Genomic DNA, 19,818 nt, shown 5'->3' on the forward strand with positions numbered 1-19,818 from the left:
CACGTGCAGAAATGTCTTCAGCTTACGAAGTAAAGAATACAGATTTGTGATGTACTCACATGGGTCCTACTTTAAAGGGACTACTTCCATTCAACCTTGATAAGTGCACCTATTTCTAGCATCTCGTTTTTTGCTCTCTACTATAAAGACATTTTCCGATGGCGCCCAAGAACACGTCTGAACTGGATTTTTTTGGTTTTGATGAAACTCGTCACAGGTGAAGAACACATTTCAAGGTCGAAATAATATGCAGCAGCAAAAGTTTCTTAGTAATACGAAAAGACTCGGTTCTTTTTCTTGTCACACATCATATATGTTAATGCCGTGGCCCCAAATAATAACAATTTAGAGAGCTTGTTTGTACGAAACTGATTCCACTTTCAGCAAGAGATTAATAGGTTGTGTGTGCTAATGATGTTTGTTCGTTTCTCTCCGGCTCTACAGATTACTGTTCATCAATTATTCCCTCTGCAATTTTCAGACAGTGGAAATAAAGTACTGAGAGGATTCTACATTTGTGATAAGGGATTAAGCGCGAGCTCTCGTAAACCGCGATCTGAGGTGCTTTTGGGATGTGCCCTAGCGCAGCGAGGCCCGTTTGGAGAGTGTTGACCCCTGGCGTCTGAGGGCTTGGTCCTGAAATTACATGCGGCTGGCGCCCTCAGCTTTGCTTGTCTTCCGTGCCTGTGTCTGGCTGGCGGAGCTAGTTCGGACGGCGCGCTGCAGCCACATTTGCATTTCCCTTTGAGGGGCGAGGAACGCCGACAGTCAGTGGCACCACCGATGCCAACCTCGACGCTCTGCTCCTCTTTTGGCGCTCAACTCCTCCTCCTCCTCCTCCTCCTCCTCCTCCTCCTCCCCCTCAAAGAACTGAGGCAGAGCACAGAGTTTTCATTTTCCTTCGACTCATGTTTTCATCGCTCTTGAAATATCGTGCTACTCCACACACGCTCGTCGTACTGAAACGAGGCATGCTCGCTCACGCATACATTTACAAAGAGCAAATTCATAGTGTAAGCGCACTGCAACGACCTGGACGGAGCGTAGGACTGCATTCACATGGCACGTAACCCAAGCAGGCGTGCTAAATCCGAATATGATTTTAAAACATGGACATGAGTCTGTTCTGTAAGACGTCAATGTCATTGTTGTACAGGGTGTTTGCAACGTACCAAAGCGGCGCAGGGGAAGATTTTAGACAAACAATTTGATACAGGACATTTACGGTCAGTCAAGCAGGGGAACAGCCTCAATTTGGTCTACAAAAGCCGACTACACTACAGCGCATGCACGCCACGCGAGATTTTCAATGTCCTCTCGCTCGCTTACCCAATCAGCTTGGTCGGTTATTTCGTTGACATTATTAATTTAAACTTCCCCATGAGGACAATGAAAGAAAGACTTTCGTAGACGTTACACGAAAAGTAATAACTTTTACAATTCGATCTAAATTTAGCCCTTACGAGCACAATAGCCTCATAAGAAGGCCACACAAAACGATATAGTTAAGTTTATACTATTAAAATTCACACAGTTGTGAAGTAAAATTTACATACGTCAGTTGCACATTCTGTTAGTGCAAGAACAAGGGGTTTTATGATATTCAACGACGATTTTAGGCACAATCTCGCTCAGCGCGAGTAGGACGTAGCCTGGTGTCTTTTGTAGGCCAGTTTGTGGCTCTTTCCGATTTGATGGACCATAAGTGTTCTATATCTATTTCTTCCTCTCGACTTCACCTACACAACTTTTGTACGTTGTTAACATTTGTCGTTTACACCCCGTAAAAATTTCTGTGTATACTAACAACGTATGTCTTCAGGTTAGCGGATGCAAAGTGGAATGCAGACCTCAAGAGGACCGTCGCGTGGTGCAGTGACTGGCAGTTGATCAGATGCATAAACAAATGTGACGTATAACGCATAAAGAACAATCATTGGAAGCAGTCAGATCTATAAAATGGCTCGGAGCCATTCAACGTGGAAAAACCACATAAAGCTAATCTCAGGTGTGGCAGATGCCAGACTGACATTCTTCGGAAGAATCCTCAGGAAATGTAGTTCACCCGCGGGGGAGTAGGTTTCAAATCCATCGTTCCACCACCAAACTTGAATATTGCTTCTCAGTCTGGGATACATACAGATAGGACTAACTGAGAAAATAGAGAAGGTCCAAAGAAGAGCAGTGCGTAATATTGGTAAACTGCAGGAGTATCCAGGGCAAGGTTCCTGAATTAGTATCTCTTATTGAAGGAAATAGTGGGCATATAGTATTAGGAACGGAAAGTTGGTTAAAACCGGAAGTGAACAGTAACGAAATCCTAGACACAGAATGGAATATATACCGCAAGGATAGGATAAACGCCAATGGTGGAGCAGTATTTATAGCAGTAAAGAATTCAATAATATCCAGTGAAGTTATTAGCGAATGCGAATGTGAAATAATCTGGGTTAAGTTAAGTATCAAAGGTGGGTCAGATTTGATAGTCGGATGCTTCTATAGACCACCTGCATCAGCAACCGTAGTAGTTGAGCGCCTCAGAGAGAACCTGCAGAACGTCGTGAAGAAGTTTCGTGATCATACTATTGTAATAGGGGGAGACTTCAATCTACCAGGTATAGAATGGGATAGTCACACAATCAGAACTGGAGCCAGGGACAGAGACTCTTGTGACATTATCCTGACTGCCTTGTCCGAGAATTACTTCGAGCAGATAGTTAGAGAACCAACTCGTGAAGCTAACGTTTTAGACCTCATAGCAACAAATAGACCGGAACTTTTCGACTCCGTGAATGTAGAAGAGGGTATCAGTGATCATAAGTCAGTGGTTGCATCAATGACTACAAGTGTAATAAGAAATGCCAAGAAAGGAAGGAAAATATATTTGCTTAACAAGAGTGATAGGGCACAAATCGCAGAATATCTGAGTGACCACCATCAAACGTTCATTTCTGAGGAAGAGGATGTGGAACAAAAATGGAAAAAATTCAGAAACATCGTCCAGTACGCCTTAGATAAGTTCGTACCGACTAAGGTCCAAAGCGAGGGGAAAGATCCACCGTGGTATAACAATCATGTACGAAAGGTACTACGGAAACAAAGAAAGCTTCATCATAGGTTTAAGAATAGTCGAATCATAGCTGATAAGGAAAAGCTGAACGAAGCGAAAAAGAGCGTAAAGAGAGCAATGAGAGAAGCATTCAACGAATTCGAACATAAAACATTGGCAAACAATCTAAACAAGAACCCTAAAAAGTTTTGGTCATATGTAAAATCGGTAAGCGGATCTAAATCCCCTATTCAGTCACTCGTTGACCACGATGGCACCGAAACAGAGGACGACCGAAGAAAGGCAGAAATACTGAATTCAGTGTTCCGAAACTGTTTCACTGCGGAAAATCGTAACACGGTCCCTGACTTCAGCCGTCGCACGGACGCCAAAATGGAAAATATTGAAATAAACGATATCGGAATTGAAAAACAACTGCTATCACTTAGTAGTGGAAAAGCATCCGGACCAGACGAGATACCCTTAAGATTCTACAGTGATTATGCTAAAGAACTTGCCCCCTTTCTATCAGCAATTTATCGTAGATCGCTGGAAGAACGTAAAGTACCTAGCGACTGGAAGAAAGCGCAGGTCGTTCCCATTTTCAAGAAGGGTCATAAATCAGATGCGAATAATTATAGGCCTATTTCGCTTACGTCAATCTGTTGTAGAATAATGGAACATGTTTTGTGTTCTCGTATTATGACGTTCTTAGATAATACAAATCTCCTTCATCATAACCAACATGGATTCCGCAAACAGAGATCATGTGAAACTCAGCTCGCCCTATTTGCCCAAGAAATTCACAGTGCCGTAGACACTGGCGAGCAGATTGATGCCGTATTCCTGGACTTGAGGAAGGCATTTGATACGGTTCCGCACTTACGTTTAGTGAAAAAAATACGAGCTTACGGAATATCGGACCAGGTTTGTGATTGGATTCAGGATTTCCTAGAAGAAAGAACACAACATGTCATTCTTAACGGTTCAAAATCTGCAGATGTAGAGGTAATTTCGGGAGTACCGCAGGGAAGCGTGATAGGACCTTTATTGTTTACAATATACATAAATGACTTAGTTGACAACATCGGTAGCTCCGTGAGGCTATTTGCAGATGACACGGTTGTCTACAAGAAAGTAGCAACATCAGAAGACTTGTACGTACTCCAGGAGGACCTGCAGAGGATTAATGCATGGTGCGACAGCTGGCAGCTTTCCCTAAACGTAGATAAATGTAATATAATGCGCATACATAGGGGCAGAAATCCATTCCAGTACGATTATGCCATAGGTGGTAAATCATTGGAAGCGGTAACGACCGTAAAATACTTAGGAGTTACTATCCGGAGCGATCTGAAGTGGAATGATCACATAAAACAAATAGTGGGAAAAGCAGGCGCCAGGTTGAGATTCATAGGAAGAATTCTAAGAAAATGTGACTCATCGACGAAAGAAGTAGCTTACAAAACGCTTGTTCGTCCGATTCTTGAGTATTGCTCATCAGTAAGGGACCCTTACCAGGTTGGATTAATAGAAGAGATAGACATGATCCAGCGAAAAGCAGCGCGATTCGTCATGGGGACATTTAGTCAGCGCGAGAGCGTTACGGAGATGCTGAACAAGCTCCAGTGGCGGACACTTCAAGAAAGGCGTTACGCAATACGGAGAGGTTTATTATCGAAATTACGAGAGAGCACATTCCGGGAAGAGATGGGCAACATATTACTACCGCCCACATATATCTCGCGTAATGATCACAACGAAAAGATCCGAGAAATTAGAGCAAATACGGAGACTTACAAGCAGTCGTTCTTCCCACGCACAATTCGTGAATGGAACAGGGAAGGGGGGATCAGATAGTGGTACAATAAGTACCCTCCGCCACACACCGTAAGGTGGCTCGCGGAGTATAGATGTAGATGTAGATGTAGATTCGTTACAGGTTCATTTAGCAACCGTCACGGTGATGCTCAGCCAACCCCAGTGGTAGGCTTACAAGAGAGTCGTTATGCATCACGGTAAACTTTACTGTATAGCTCGGAGAGCGTAAGTTCCAACCAGAGTAGACCAATATTCCAATAATCCTCCTACGTATATCTGGCGAAAAGATTACGAAGGTAAATTTAGTGAGATTCGAGTTCACGCGGAGGCTCATCAGCAGTCGTTCTTCCAGCAAGCCGTTCACGACTGGCTTAGGAAGAAGACGAAGAAGATAGTGCTACACAAACTACCCTCCGTCACACATCTTCAGGTCGCCTGCAGAGTATGGATGTAGATATATACGAGTATAGAATCACAAACGAGGAAAAACCGTTTTAAAGACAGTTATGACCAGTAGATTCGCAATACATAACATTCGCTTGAAACGTTTGTTGAAACATGCAGTACTTACAGGGTCATATTTCACAAAATAGAAGTTTCTGTTTTGTCCCAAGGTCTTTCTTCATTCTCATCGAACCGCAACTGTGCAATGTCAAGAAAGTGTTCAAAACACACCGAAACGGAAGAGTGTGCTCCTTTCCATGCAAAACATGTGGAAATGCTGCAACAAATCGGTGTATCAGATGGCTCTGAGCACTATGGGACTTAACTGCTGAGGTCATCAGTCCCCTAGAACTTAGAACTACTTACACCTAACTAACCTAACGACATCACACACATCCGTGCTCGAGGCAGGATTCGAACCTGCGACCGTAGCAGCAGCGCGGTTCCGGACTGAAGCGCCTAGAACCTCTCGGCCGCAACGGCCGGCAACAAATCGTTGTATCCGCGCTGCAGTATGACGTCTAAACCCGCTGTGATGACATCCACATCTTTGCCACGAGCTCTTTCGTACCTGCCTGTTACAGGATACTTATGCTCTAATCTCTTTAGTATTTTTAATCTTCCAACATCGGTGTTACAAAAAGGCACAGTTTTATAGATAAATGATAATGATGAGTGGTAGACAAGAAACACGTGCCTATTTTAAAAACATTTTTGTTCGAATATAGTCATTCGAGATAGTTATTTCCCCGTTACACGTTGTAGATGCACATGAAGAAGCACCTTCACTCCATTTGTACATGCGACTTAAAGTCGCAATTCTGCGGTTGCACGCAAGTTCCAGCGGACGCACTCGATGAATCACGACTAAAGTGTTAATATTTTTATGAAAACATGACAAACATACTAGAAAGAACGAAAAAGAGTAACTTTTCCGAAATTTAAAATTAATAGGTATCTAAATCGTAAAGCCCCTTCTCTTTAGGATACCATATGTAAAAAGCTAGAACTGTTAGCATTTTCTCGTATATATTTCTGTCTCCTTGCCGGCATCATCACTAATCTAGCTATTAGCGAATTCTCTTCCTTTATTTTACGTGTGCGCATGTGTAAACTCAGAACCGTAATTTTTTTTTTTGTTTGTTTGAAGAAAAAAGCAGTTAATGTGTCACAGAGTTGGGAATGCCTATATACACCCTTTCCAAGAAATATCGTCTGTCCAGAATGGTTTTAAGACAAAAGACATGGCAGAGATAGTGTTGGTTTGTTTTCGCTGCGGGGGGGGGGGGGGGGGGGTGAAATCAAAATAACTTTATTTTTCTTCATGACAATCAGTTAGTGCAAGAGTTAAAAGAGGTCTGTTGGACACGGAGTACGTAATGAACTTTCAGCGAGATTGATCCCTTAGCTTATTCCAAATGGGTGGAGGAATATCTCAACCTCTGTTTGCTTGACCGATTCACTGACCGAAGTAGTACCATTATCTGGCCACAAAGATCACCATCCCCGACACAACTATTTCTTTAATGGTGCTCAGAAAAGATATAATGAACAAAGTTGGATAAGGGATAAATTGCTAGGTGCATTATGGAGATTGCCTCCCTCAGGAAGGAAAATAGAAATGGCCTGAAACAAAGAACGCAACATGTTCTCCTAAGAGTATAAAAATGCTTCAAGCAAACAGTGGAATTGTTGAAAATTTATTGCGAACTCTCCGAAATTTGTTTTGGAATCCTGACAATTTGTTTCCACATTGCTAATGGGCAAATTCATTCTTAGTCTTCTATACGGCATCTGTAGCATTCTTCTCAGAAAGCAACTTCCCTACTCACCACTGTTTGCTTTTCAATTTACAGACTATATCTCCCCAGAATTCCCTGCCCAGTTCTCTCATGTGAGCCGGCCGGGGTGGCCCAGCGGTTCCAGGCGCTTCAGTCCGGAACCGCGCCACCGCCACGGTCGCAGGTTCGAACTCTGCCTCGTGCATGGATGCGTGTGACGCCCCTAGGATAGTCAGGTCCAAGTAGCTCCAAGTTCCAGGGGACTGATGACCTCAGATGTTAAGTCCCGCCGGCCGGACTGGCCGTGCGCTTCTAGGTGCTTCAGTCTGGAACCGCGCGACCGCTAGTGTCGCAGGTTCGAATCCTGCCTCGGGCATGTGTGTGTGTGTGATGTCCTTAGGTTAGTTAGGTTTAAGTAGTTCTAAGTTCTAGGGGACTGATGACCTCAGATGTTAAGTCCCATAGTGCTCAGAGCCATTTTTTTAGCCATCTACTTCAAGTGTTCCTTCCTTTCTGCGGTGCCACATCTAGCAAAATAAGTAGGGTCCTGGAAAGAAGAGGCATGTTCAAAGAAATCTTGACCCACGCTTCTTCATACTGGGATTCTGTTATTAGAGAAGGAGCAGAAATTATAATATACATGAACATCTTCACCTGGGACAGCGGGTTTAACTTTATTTGTATAAAGAAACCAACTCTCGACGCTGAGGTGACAGAGAAATGTCTGCGTTGTTTACGTTCCTACGAGAGCGCAGGGACCCCAAGTGTAGACACGTAAACAATCTTTGGCAGCTTGACGCAATGATGACGGACGTCGATCAATCACAAGCCGTCTATGTACTACGCATTACCTGATCTCGACACCCGTTATTGGGCATTAACGTGGGGTGTGTCCACTCTTCGCTTTTATGACGGCTTGAACTTTGCTGGCGACAGCTTCAATGAGGTGTCTGAATATCTGTGGAGGAAAGGCAACTCATTCTTCTTCAAGAACCGAAACTAGAGAAAACAATGATTCTGGACGCTGCTACCTCGAATGGAGTCGACGTTATAACTCATTCCAAACGTATTCCGTTGGGTTCACGTTGCGAGCGGGCTAGTCCACTTTAGGAATGTTAGTATCTACAAACCATTACCTCATAGATGCTGCTTTATGATAGGGTGCGTTGTCATGTTGATACGTCGTAACTGAAGTGTACCCTTGCTGCACGCAATACACAATACTGTAAAATGTGTTCCTAGTCTTAAGTGCAATAAGGGGACGACACTCTAACCGTGAAAAACTCTCGCATACCGTGAGAGCAGTTCCTCTGTACTTCACCGTTGACATTACACATGATGGGAGGTATCGTTCTCCAAGCATTTGCCAGACCCAAATCCTTGCATCAGACTGCCATATGGTATATGATTCGTCACTGAAACTCATTCATTTCCAGTCGTCCACTGTACAGTGGTGTCGCTAATGACACTTCCTCAATCGTCGCTTAGCACCAACTACGGAAAAGTGTGGCTTATGAGGCGCTGCTGGACCATTACACTCCATTCTTTTTAACTCCTTACGCGCAGTCGTCGTGCTACTAGCTGGACTGCTGGTTGCGCTTTGGAGGTCACGAATGAATCATTCCACTGAGTTCATTTCATTGCCCTCCACAATGCTCTACGGTTGCTGTTTGTCAGCATATGTGGTCTGCCTGGTCTCGGTTTAGCTACAGTCGTTCCTTGCGCGTTTGCACGTTACCGTCACATCTCCAGCAGTCGGACTTTGGCAGCTTTAGACGGGTTTGAAATGTCGTTGCTGGATCTGTTACTCACGTGACATCTACTAGTCCACGTTCTAAGTCACTGAGTTCTTCTAATCTAGCGATTCTGTTATTACCACTTCCCTATTGATAACAGAATACTCCTCGCCTCCTATCATGGTAGTGGGTTCGTGTCTTGTAGGATCTAGTGGTCAGTTCCATGCTGCTTATTTCTGGTCAGACAGCGTAAATGGTCATCACAACCGCAGTCACGGCTGCCAGCTGTTCCTGGTGAAAACGATGGAGCATTTCGTCGAAAGCTCACGATTTGGCCAGATTTGAAGCAATATGTGAACCGAGAATATTTAATAAATTTGTTTGCTTGCCTTGTAAATATCATTAATTTACAAGAGAGATTACTTTTTGTTTCATTGAAGATAATGGAAGCATTATAGTTCTAAACATAGACAAATATCAGAAGATACGTTTGAATCGAGCCCAGTTCAAGATCCATTCTGTCCCATAAGAAAAATGCTTCAAATGGCTCTCAGCACTATGGGACTTAACATCTGAGGCCATCAGTCCCCTAGTTCGTATAACTACTTAAACCTAACTAACCTTAGGACATCACACGCATCCACGCAGGATTCGAACCTGCGACGGTAGCGGTCGCGCGGTTCGAGACTGAAGCACCTAGAACCGCTCGGTCACAGCGGCCGGCGATAAGAAAAAAATGCCTCATATTTGAATCATACAGGACGCCCGAACGCGTTTTCAACATAAGTTCGTTGCAATTGCAACCCACTGGCAGCCGTGGCAACCCTAGAACCTGTCCAGTTTTCCGCAGATACAGTTTTCAATTAAAGAGCTGTATACTGCTCGCTATCGACTTCATTGAATTGGGCGTTAGTACAGCAGGCAAACTGAATTCCCGGCCCGGCCGCCGGAGGAGCCGCGGCGGCGCCATCTGCTTCGTTACAATGCAAATTTTAATTGGGCGCCGAGGCCGGCTGACCACGGGACCGTGGACCCACCTGGCCGGTGAAAGCGCTGTCTTTGCATCACTCCCCCACCACCACGCTGTTAGTGGAAAACTCGCCAAAGTAATTTTCGCTTTCGGAAGATGCCGAGAAAAACAATAGAAACTTTCTGGCTGCAGATGGGAGCCATATCTCTCTTGATGAAATTTCGAGTCGAACTACTCCCTGTCAGTACTTCAAAAGTTGTCACTAAAAACTACGGAATTGTTCGTGACGATTAATTCAAAAATTACCAGGTAGCTGAATGGACGTTAGACACCCTTTTTGTAATTCTGGCTGAACAGGTAATTCAAAATTTTGTTTTCTTCTTGAGTTTGCTTTCTCTTTCTAATTCTTCGGTGCATAGTTACACATGTCGAAATAATCGCCCCTTTGCGTGGGTTCCCATTCAAGTGTCGGGCATCCCAGTTAACAACGCGAGTGTTACAGCTGGAACCAGGATTCAGTGCCGATAATGCTGCGGACTCCGGCAGACCGCCATAAAGGGTATTCCCGAAAGACGTAAGCGGCGCTGAATAGCACAGGCCGCTGTATGAAGTGCCTAACAAGAGGGAACGGCTAGTCTTGCTTACCGCGTTAGAAGCTCCAAGGGCCGCCGAGCTTCATTGCGTTCTCACCGCATCCACCATCTCTGTCTGCACCTTTCACCCTATATGCAGCGTCCGATATGGGCTTCGCTTCTTCTCAGATATACGTATTTCACATCAAATGAAGTACAAGATGTCCATCGGAGATGGAGTCTGTAAATTGGATAGTTAAACTATCAAGCTCATACGATACCCATGTCTCTAGTAGAACGCACTCAAGAATATGTCTGTAGCTCCAGCGCATGTTTGGATATCTGAAAAAAAGTATTTGGTTCTGAAATACTGCATTACTGGCCTATCTACAGAAGATATATAAAAAATTACTCTCCAGTCAGGTTTAGGGGACCAAACAGTGCTAAAAGGTCGCACTTCTTATACTCGTCTTATAGAATGAACGGCTGACTGAATGCATCGTATTAATATCCCGGGGATGTAAATTGACTAATACCTGTCTACTGGGCGGTTTTAGGTGCCGTGTGTACTACGCTGATGCGTTTGACAATCGTTCTGACTTCCCTTCATCATGTAATATCGCCATTGGGTGGCAATACACAACTGTATTTCATGTACAAGAGTCGAGTATACTTCCTTCCTGGTCGTTAAGTTATGTTTTTGAACTACCTCTCCAAGTAAACTCAGTTGCTGATGCTGTTCCGGTCTCCTCATGAAGAAAATGTGTGTGACAGTGATGGAGACTGAGCCAACTTACATCGCGTGCCAGTCAGACCCGTTGATTGTTCAGATACTGAGGAGAACTGTTTCATTATTATGCCTTTAATTTTGTTCTTTATTTTCCTTGTTGAGCCAATATTTCACTTTCTAGTCGAATTTAACCTGTTCGTCAATAATTAAAAAGAAATACACTTCAAGTTACCTTCATTCTGTAAACGTCATAATTTTTGGGTACAGTTTCAGTGGAAACACTTACAAAAAAGTCTAGATGTATTACAGGAATACAGAGCTTCATGATAAAGAGCTTGCGGAATTCTGTCTTTATTTTGCAATAACCACTCTTTCTAGGCAATGGCAAATTTGTCTCCATTTTCATACTGTTATAACAGGCTCTTACATGTTGTCAGAAGAAGGATGTGGTAGATCATTTGCCCGTCTATAATAGTGCATAAACTTTTGGTCGAAGATGGGACAGTTACGATGATCCTGTTCCTTGGCCAGCTTTATCATCACACATGACTTCATCAAGAGTTTAAGTGGTGAGAACAGAATCTATACTCTGATCGGCATGACTGGAAGCGTTGTCATAGTTGCTGTAGATACGAATCTTTCGACGAACATGTGCTAACTAACGTTGGCGTCATCGCTGAGAAGTTTAGTGTGATCATGGAGATTGAGATATTGAAATGATACTTTAAATAGGTTTGTTCTCTTCATTGCTAGATGTAACCTGTACGCGTGTCTCCAAGCATTGTCTGATTGTTTCACTACTGGTGTAATTTGTTTGTCATAACTTCACCATGACTGCGCCACTGTTCCTAATATTTAGAAATATTCATCTCAAACGATGACAAATGGCTGACTAATTTCTCTTAACGGTCTGTTGAGACTTGTCGGTTGCCATGTAAGGAAGAAGATAAAAGGGTCACGTTATTTTTCAGGGGGATACCACGAGTAAGGCTTCACTTTCAGCCGGAGCGAGGAGAGGCTAAAGTATAAAATGTTATTTTATATATAATTTACGTTTAATATGCTCATTGTTGTCATTTTTCGCGTGATTTACTATGGAAAAATATTTTCTTCAGAATTTGCAAATTACGTCATGTGTCGTATATTGTCGTAAGCACCTCGTCGCGCCACTCGTCTGAATCTTATTTATAATATTTACATATTTGCTTTTCAAGCCTTCCTCACGATTTACTTTTCTTTTCGATTTTCCCAAATATTCTAATAGCTGTTTTAGAGTTGTCCTGTGTCGTTCAGAAATATTGCATTTACCAGTCCTCAACCGAAAAATAAAATAAGATTCATCGGGAGAGATAATGTCGGGACAACACATACGATTAGACGATCTGCTCTTCTTCGTGAACTCTGTCAGTCATGTTGGTTACTATTTATTCAAATGACATCTGCTTGCTTCGTTATTACATTCTCATACATTTTCTACTCACAGGGGTTTAAAGAAAAATATAAGCTTCCGCAATAGGCCATTGTCCTTCGAGCTACCATTGTCTCCTTTCTTTAGGTCTGGTACAGCTTTCACACCTGATAGTGCCGATACAGCTCGTCTATAACTGTGTGTTCCCTTTGACCTTCTTTCAGGCTTTATTGTTAGAGTGCTACACTTTATTCTTGCAGCAGAAGCTGTCAATTTTTCCTTACAGTTCGCGGTTACCACTTCAGCCTTCTACTGTTTCCTTTAGAAATTTTGTAGCACATTACATCAGCTCCGACTGCTTCATTTGTTTTTCTATTACCTGTCTGTCATTCTCCTTCTCACATTTACTACCCCTTTATTGCTTCTTCAAATACACGATCCGCTAACCTTCAATAACTGATTGATAGCGAAGTATCGTTCTGTTACAATTTTTATTTTGAGGATAACTGGAAGCTATACCTTCCATATTCTATACATATACCAGGAGCAACATTTATTTCTTACTATTGAAGTGTCGCTCGATTCGTGCTTAAAGTGATGCCCTTGTTTCTACGAACAGCGGCGTGGCCTCGTCTTCGTCTGCTCTCTGCGTGTTGGAATGTATTCTTCACTGTTTGCGAAACATGTACCACAAGAATGAGAACCCTGTCCGAGCAGATTTGTCACGAAATTTTCTTCGACCCCCTAATGTTACGCTGTTGTGTTTTAAAACTCCCGTTTTCTGTAATATAAAATTATGTGGTGCAATTAGCAATCATCCTCAATTACTCTGTTTCTGAAACTTCCTGGCATATTAAAACTGTGTGCCGGACCGAGACTCGAACTCGGGAGCTTTGCCTTTCCCGGGCAAGTCCTCTACCATCTGTACTGGCTGAATTGAGGCTGTGAGGGCGGGTCGTGAGTCGTGCTTGGATAGCTCAGATGGTAGAGCACTTGCCCGCGAAAAGCAAAGGTCCCGAGTTCGAGTCTCGGTCCAGCACACTGATTTAATCTCACAGCTGCAGAGTGAAAATCTCATTTGGATACTCTGTTTCTTTTCGTCTCGTCTCCAAGGTACTGAACGGACAGAAATTGTAAGTATCTCTACAGTTAACATATTTTCTCTGGGGTCTGCACTTCCTGCTGATGAAACAACACTGTAACGCAGTTTTAACCGTAGGTCATTTGCAACTGTCTTTGTTTACTGAGCTGGATTGGGAGTATTACAGGAAAATGGAGCAGTCCACAATCCGGAATTTACAACATCTACCTGCAGAACAGTAGAGAAAGACCTAAAGGTCTGCTCATAGTTTAATCTGGAAATCTTCTGGCAACGTTTATGTATTGATTGTAACAGGTGTCACATAAATACAAAAAAATTAATTTACGAATTATAGAGCGCAGCAATCAGTCGTCCTTTTGTTTTTGCAGGTTTTATTCGTCAAATCCAGATTTCGGCTAGTGCCTAGCCATTATCAATGCACTATTTTCTAGTTTCAATGCATGTCAGTTCCCTCTTGTTCGGGCATCAGTCACAGTTCTTTGCATACTAAATTATTTTTTCGAAAATCCAGAGTTCGAGTTCCAAATTATTGCATTAAATCGAAAAGAATGGCTCGTATTTCATGTTGTCTTCAGGATTATGTTTGGACAATGTGTTTGAATGAAATGCGTTTGCATTTACTTGTGCTTGCCATGATTTCAGTTTCATTTGTCACGCGGTGGTTGTTTGAAACATGGTACTGATAGGCAAGTTTCTACCTTGAAGACGTCTATTTAAGTCACCTAAATGATCAGTCAAATCTATCAAAAATGCTAAACCTGCCACGCAGTTGGTATCGTCAAGTTCTGGCACAGATTTTGCTTTTGATATTATGACCGATTTGATTTCATTAATTATGGTATAAAATCTTTTTAACATCTGTCCTCGACTGAGGCTCCTTACTTTTGTAAAACGTACGATATCACCATACTTCTGAAGAACTCCTAGGATTGGCGATGATTCAGTCCCATAGGAAACTAGTCTGTGGGCTGTAGAATGAAGAAATTGAATTAAATGAAAGCTTGTCTCTTTGTACCCGTCATATCTTATGGTAGAAACTACACACAAAGTAAGACAATTTCCTGAAAGCTCATTATAGGAGACGTTCATGTTTAAGTGTGGTTGTTATTTATAGCAATGGATATGATATGAAATTATAACTGTAATAACAGAATTAAGGTACTGTTAGATAGCAGACATTGACAATAAATGCAATCCAAATAAAGATTTCAAAATTATATCGACTTGTATTGGTCAAAACTACAGTGAAAAAGGTTCTTTATCATAAATAGAAAGAAATAACACAGAATTTCCTTGTATTTTTTAAAAATAAATTCATTGCACATCTCAAAACCTCTAATTTCTCAGTTGCAACTCAACCAGTGCATCTGACGGATTGAACAGTTAATACAACGAAGCTGTGGGGATTCAAGTGTAGCACGAGCGCCTGTGTTATGAACGGGAGAGAATAGTATCTTGTGGCGGGAGTTTCAAACTGAAAATATTCAATTAATCGTATCTTTACATGCCCCGAATTTTATGGGTTTTTATTTTTTTACCCATCGTGTGATAGATGCTCACTTCTTGGGCCGCATTGTTACTTGATTTGGGCCGCATGTGGCCGCAGGTTCACATCCTTGCTGTACAGCTTCCTCTGATTCCATAGGAGTCATTCCGTGATGTCCTTACACATCCTGCCCCTCCTTCTTCGCAGTGTTTTCTGCATGTTCCGTCCTTAGGTAGTTCTGCGGAGAATCTGCTCACTCCTTATCATACCGTCTGATTTTCAACATCCTTGTATAGCATGAGATCTCAAACGCTTCGATTCTCTTCTTTTCCGGTTTCCCCACAGTTAACGTTTCACTACCGTACAATGCTGTGCTTCAAACGCACATTCCCAGAACTTTCTTCCTCAAATTAAGGGCAATGTTTGATGCTAGTAGACTTCTTTTGGCCAGGAAAGCCCCTTTCTCAGTTGCTCTTCTTTTGATGAGCCCCTTGCTCCGCCCGCCATTGGCTGTTTTGCTTCCTAAGTAGCAGAATTCGTTAACTTCTACCTCGTGATCATCAATCATGACGTTAAGTTTCTAGCTGTTCACATTTTTGCAGCGTCTCGTTTTTTTTCGCCTTTATTCTATTTAGTCTCAGTCCATATTCTGTATTAATTATATTTCATTACATTCAACAGATCCTGTAATTATTGTTCACTTTCACTCAGGATAGCAGTGTCGTCAGCGAATCTTATTATTCTTTCACCTTGAATTTTAATTCCACTCTTGAGCCTCTCTTCTAGTGCCATCATTGTTTCTTCGATGTATACATTGAACAGTAGAGGCGGAAGGGTACATCTCTGTCTTACACCGTTTTTAATCTGAGCACTTCGTTCTTGGTCTTCCAGTCTTACTGCTCCCTCTTGGCCCTTGTACATATTGTATACTGTACATTTTTCCCTATAAAAATGGCTCAACTGGCTCTGATCACTATGGGACTTAACATCTGAGGTCATCAGTCCCCTTGAACTTAGAACTACTTAAACGTAACTAACCTAAGGACATCACACACATCCATGCCCGAGGCAGGATTCGAAACTGCGACCGTAGCGGTCGCGCGGTTCCAGACTGAAGCGCCTAGAACTGCTTGGTTACACCGGCCGGCCTTTCACTATAGCTTACCCCTATTTTTCTCAGGATTCCGAATATCTTTCGCCATTTGACACTGCCGAACGCTTTTTCCCGGTTGACAGATCCTATGAACTTATTTCATTTTTCTTCAGTCTTGCTTCCATTATCAACTGCAACGTCAAAATTGTCGCTGTAATATTTTTATCTTTTCTAAAGCCAAACTGATCGTCGTCTGACACACTCTACAGCTTCCTCTAGTACCAAGGGAGGTATTTCCCGATGTCTTTACACGTCCTGCCCCTTCTTCTTCTTCTCAATGTTGTCTGCATGTTCCCTTCTTTGGCAGTTCTGCAGAGAATCTGCTCAATATCCATTATCCCACCTGATTTTCAACATGCTTCTAAAGCACGAGATCTCTTTAAAGAAACACTTACAAAATTAACGTAAGTCTCGCATCTTGTCACATTGAATTCTGCTGCTTATTCGCTTTTGTGATTGTCGCGTTTGTGTGTCGGGTGTCAGTCGTTCGCTGTTTTGTGTAGTTGCCAGCTCAGCAGTTGGTGGGGTGTGGGGTCTGATAAGCGCGACGGCTTCATAAGGCAGAGTTATGCCCACGGCGGCGGATACTTAAATCAAGGCTGGGGAGGCGCGGCCCCTTGCCCTGCTGTGGTGTGCGGGTAGTGAGGAGGGAGGAGGGAAGCCGGGCCGGCTGAGTTACTGCCTGCCCGCCCGGCCCTTGACGGCGCGCAGCTGTCGCTGTTTTAACAGCCGTAAACAAACACTCCGCCTCCTGCGCCGTTCCGCGGGCCTGCCTACCTCTAGGCGCAACTCTCGTGTTCCACTCGTGGACACACTGGTTTGTTACGGAAATTGTACTAATTTATCGGCGATTTTGACTTCGGGACTCTCAATTTTTTTATCTTTGACACTACTGTTAGGTGCGGTGGTAGTTTTATTTCAGTGCCTGTGAAGACCTTTTGAGAAACTGAAAATTTTTTTAGCCGGCCGAAGAGGCCGTGCGGTTAAAGGCGCTGCAGTCTGGAACCGCAAGACCGCTACGGTCGCAGGTTCGAATCCTGCCTCGGGCATGGATGTTTGTAATGTCCTTAGGTTAGTTAGGTTTAACTAGTTCTAAGTTCTAGGGGACTAATGACCTCAGCAGTTGAGTCCCATAGTGCTCAGAGCCATTTGAACCATTTTTTTGAAAATTTTTATTTTACTCTCGTTTCAAAACACCACACAGAACGCAAGTAAACACTTGTTTATTTGATAATAACCGGTTAGTTGTATTTGGCGGTGAAAGTAAACTGCAAACTGCAGTCCACAAGCACGGTAAACACTTGTTTATTTGATAATAACCGGTTAGTTGTATTTGGCGGTGACAGTGAGCTGCAAACTGCAGTCCACAAGCACTGCATACTGAGCCAAGAACGTAATATGAAAATCTCTATGGATAAGAAAGACACTTTGAATCAGTCGAAAGTACAAACCAAAAAAAAAGTCATTTAAAACAACATAAAAGAAAAAGCGAAATGTCTTTAATTATCTTAGAAATAAAATTAATTTTCTAGATTGTCACGTGAAGATAGTGCTGAATTGTACTACGTGTGAGTGGCACTGTAATCAGAACTTTGAAAAATGAACAAAAAACTAAAATTAAATTTTTAAAACAATGGAAATTATTGGACTTCCTTGTGGAAATGAGACTTGGTCTTTTACCAAATGATACAGAGACGATTCAAACATCTGACATCATTCCTGAAAGGTATGAAATAATATATAAAAATGAGATAAAAAAATAGTTAGTGATAACACAATCAGCCACAAATACTTTTCAAATGTTTTATTTTAGCGCCATGACCGGTTGCGGCCTACGTGACCATCTTCAGAGGGGTAATATTATCAGTTCTATAGATGTTTTGATCAATAGCGTGTAGTCTGCTTGTCCGCAGCTCGTGGTCGTGCGGTAGCGTTCTGGCTTCCCACGCCCAGGTTCCCTTGTTCGATTCCCGGCGGGGTCAGGGATTTTCTCTGCCTCGTGATGACTGGGTGTTGTGTGCTGTCCTTAGGTTAGTTAGGTTTAAGTAGTTCTAAATTCTAGGGGACTGATGACCATAGAAAGTCCCATAGTGCTCAGAGCCATTTGAACCTTTTTTTTTGTAGTCTGCTTGCACACAGCACAAGAATATTTGAGTATTTAGAGCCACTTTATAAGTTGTTTCGCTGATAGAAACACCCTTAAATGTTTGTATTTACTTATATATAATGCAAAAGCGTTGTGTTCACTTAGATAAGTTTCAGTACGTTGCAGTTTGTTTTGTTGTGGTCCATGTGGTTTTCCAGCTATTACCTTGGACACGCTGGCAAAAGCTTCAGTATAAGGTATTGTGAACACACACATGGCTTTACCATAGACTAAAAAACAAAATTAAATAAATCTGCCATAGCCACTTACATGAATCAATATGTACACTCTGTTTCTGACATTAATGACAACTTACAGAGGCCGGCCAGTGTGCCTGAGCGGTTCTAGGCGCTTCAGTCTGGAACCTCACGGCCGCTACGGTCGCAGGTTCGAATCCTGCCTCGGCCATGGATGTGTGTGATGTCCTTAGGTGAGTTAGGTTTAAGTAGTTCTAAGTTCTAGGGGACTGATGACCTCAGAAGTTAAGTCCCATAGTGCTCAGAGCCATAGAATTCAACAACATATACATCGACCTCGAAACCACACTGACGACAACAAAACAAATCGCCATCTGATGGAAATTATTTAAGTAAACACAACTATTTCGCTTTATGTATGAGAAAATGGACTGTTTTTATTGATGAAACAACTTATAAAAAGGCACTAAATACTCAAATATTCTTGTGCAGTGTGGAAGAAAACGATATGATGTTGATCGAAATATCTTTCTTCTTCTGTAGTGGTCAATCCAAGGATTGGTTTGGAACAGCTACAATGGCAGCTCCATTCTGTGCGTCTTTCAGCTTTTCTCTTCATTTCTTTATAGGTGTTACATCCCACATCTTTCACGATTTGATCCATGTACCTTAGTCGTGGTCTTCCTCTTGGTCTTCTTCCCTCGACATATCCCTCTATGATTGTGTTCAGGAGTCCTTTATGTCTTAATAGATGGCCTGTAAATTGCACTCTTGTTTTAACAATGAAACTCCAGAAGCTTCTCTTCTCACCTGCTCTTTCCAGAACCACTTCGTTTGTGACCTTGTCGATACATTTTATTTTGAGCATGCGTCTATAGCACCACATTTCAAATTTCAAAAGAATTTAGCTTCCGGTCTTCCTCTGTCGTGAGAGTACATGTTTCACACCCATAGCATGCCACACTCCACACATATGATTTCGAAAATCTTTTCCTGATTTCAAGGCTGATGCTCTTAGATGTCGAAATATCTATGTAACTGTAAATATTAGTCATCTGAAGTTGAACATGGTAGACCGAAACCAGTTATGGTACCAAAATGAAACATATGGAAAATATTTGTGGCTGGTTGTGTTGTGCACCAATTATGGGGTAAAGGCTGTGGGATTCACAAGATCCACCATAGATAAAATAACAGTCGAATAAAAAAAAATTGTGCAAATA

This window comes from Schistocerca americana, chromosome 2 (assembly GCF_021461395.2).
Source record: "Schistocerca americana isolate TAMUIC-IGC-003095 chromosome 2, iqSchAmer2.1, whole genome shotgun sequence".
NCBI classification, from domain to species: Eukaryota; Metazoa; Arthropoda; class Insecta; order Orthoptera; family Acrididae; genus Schistocerca; species Schistocerca americana.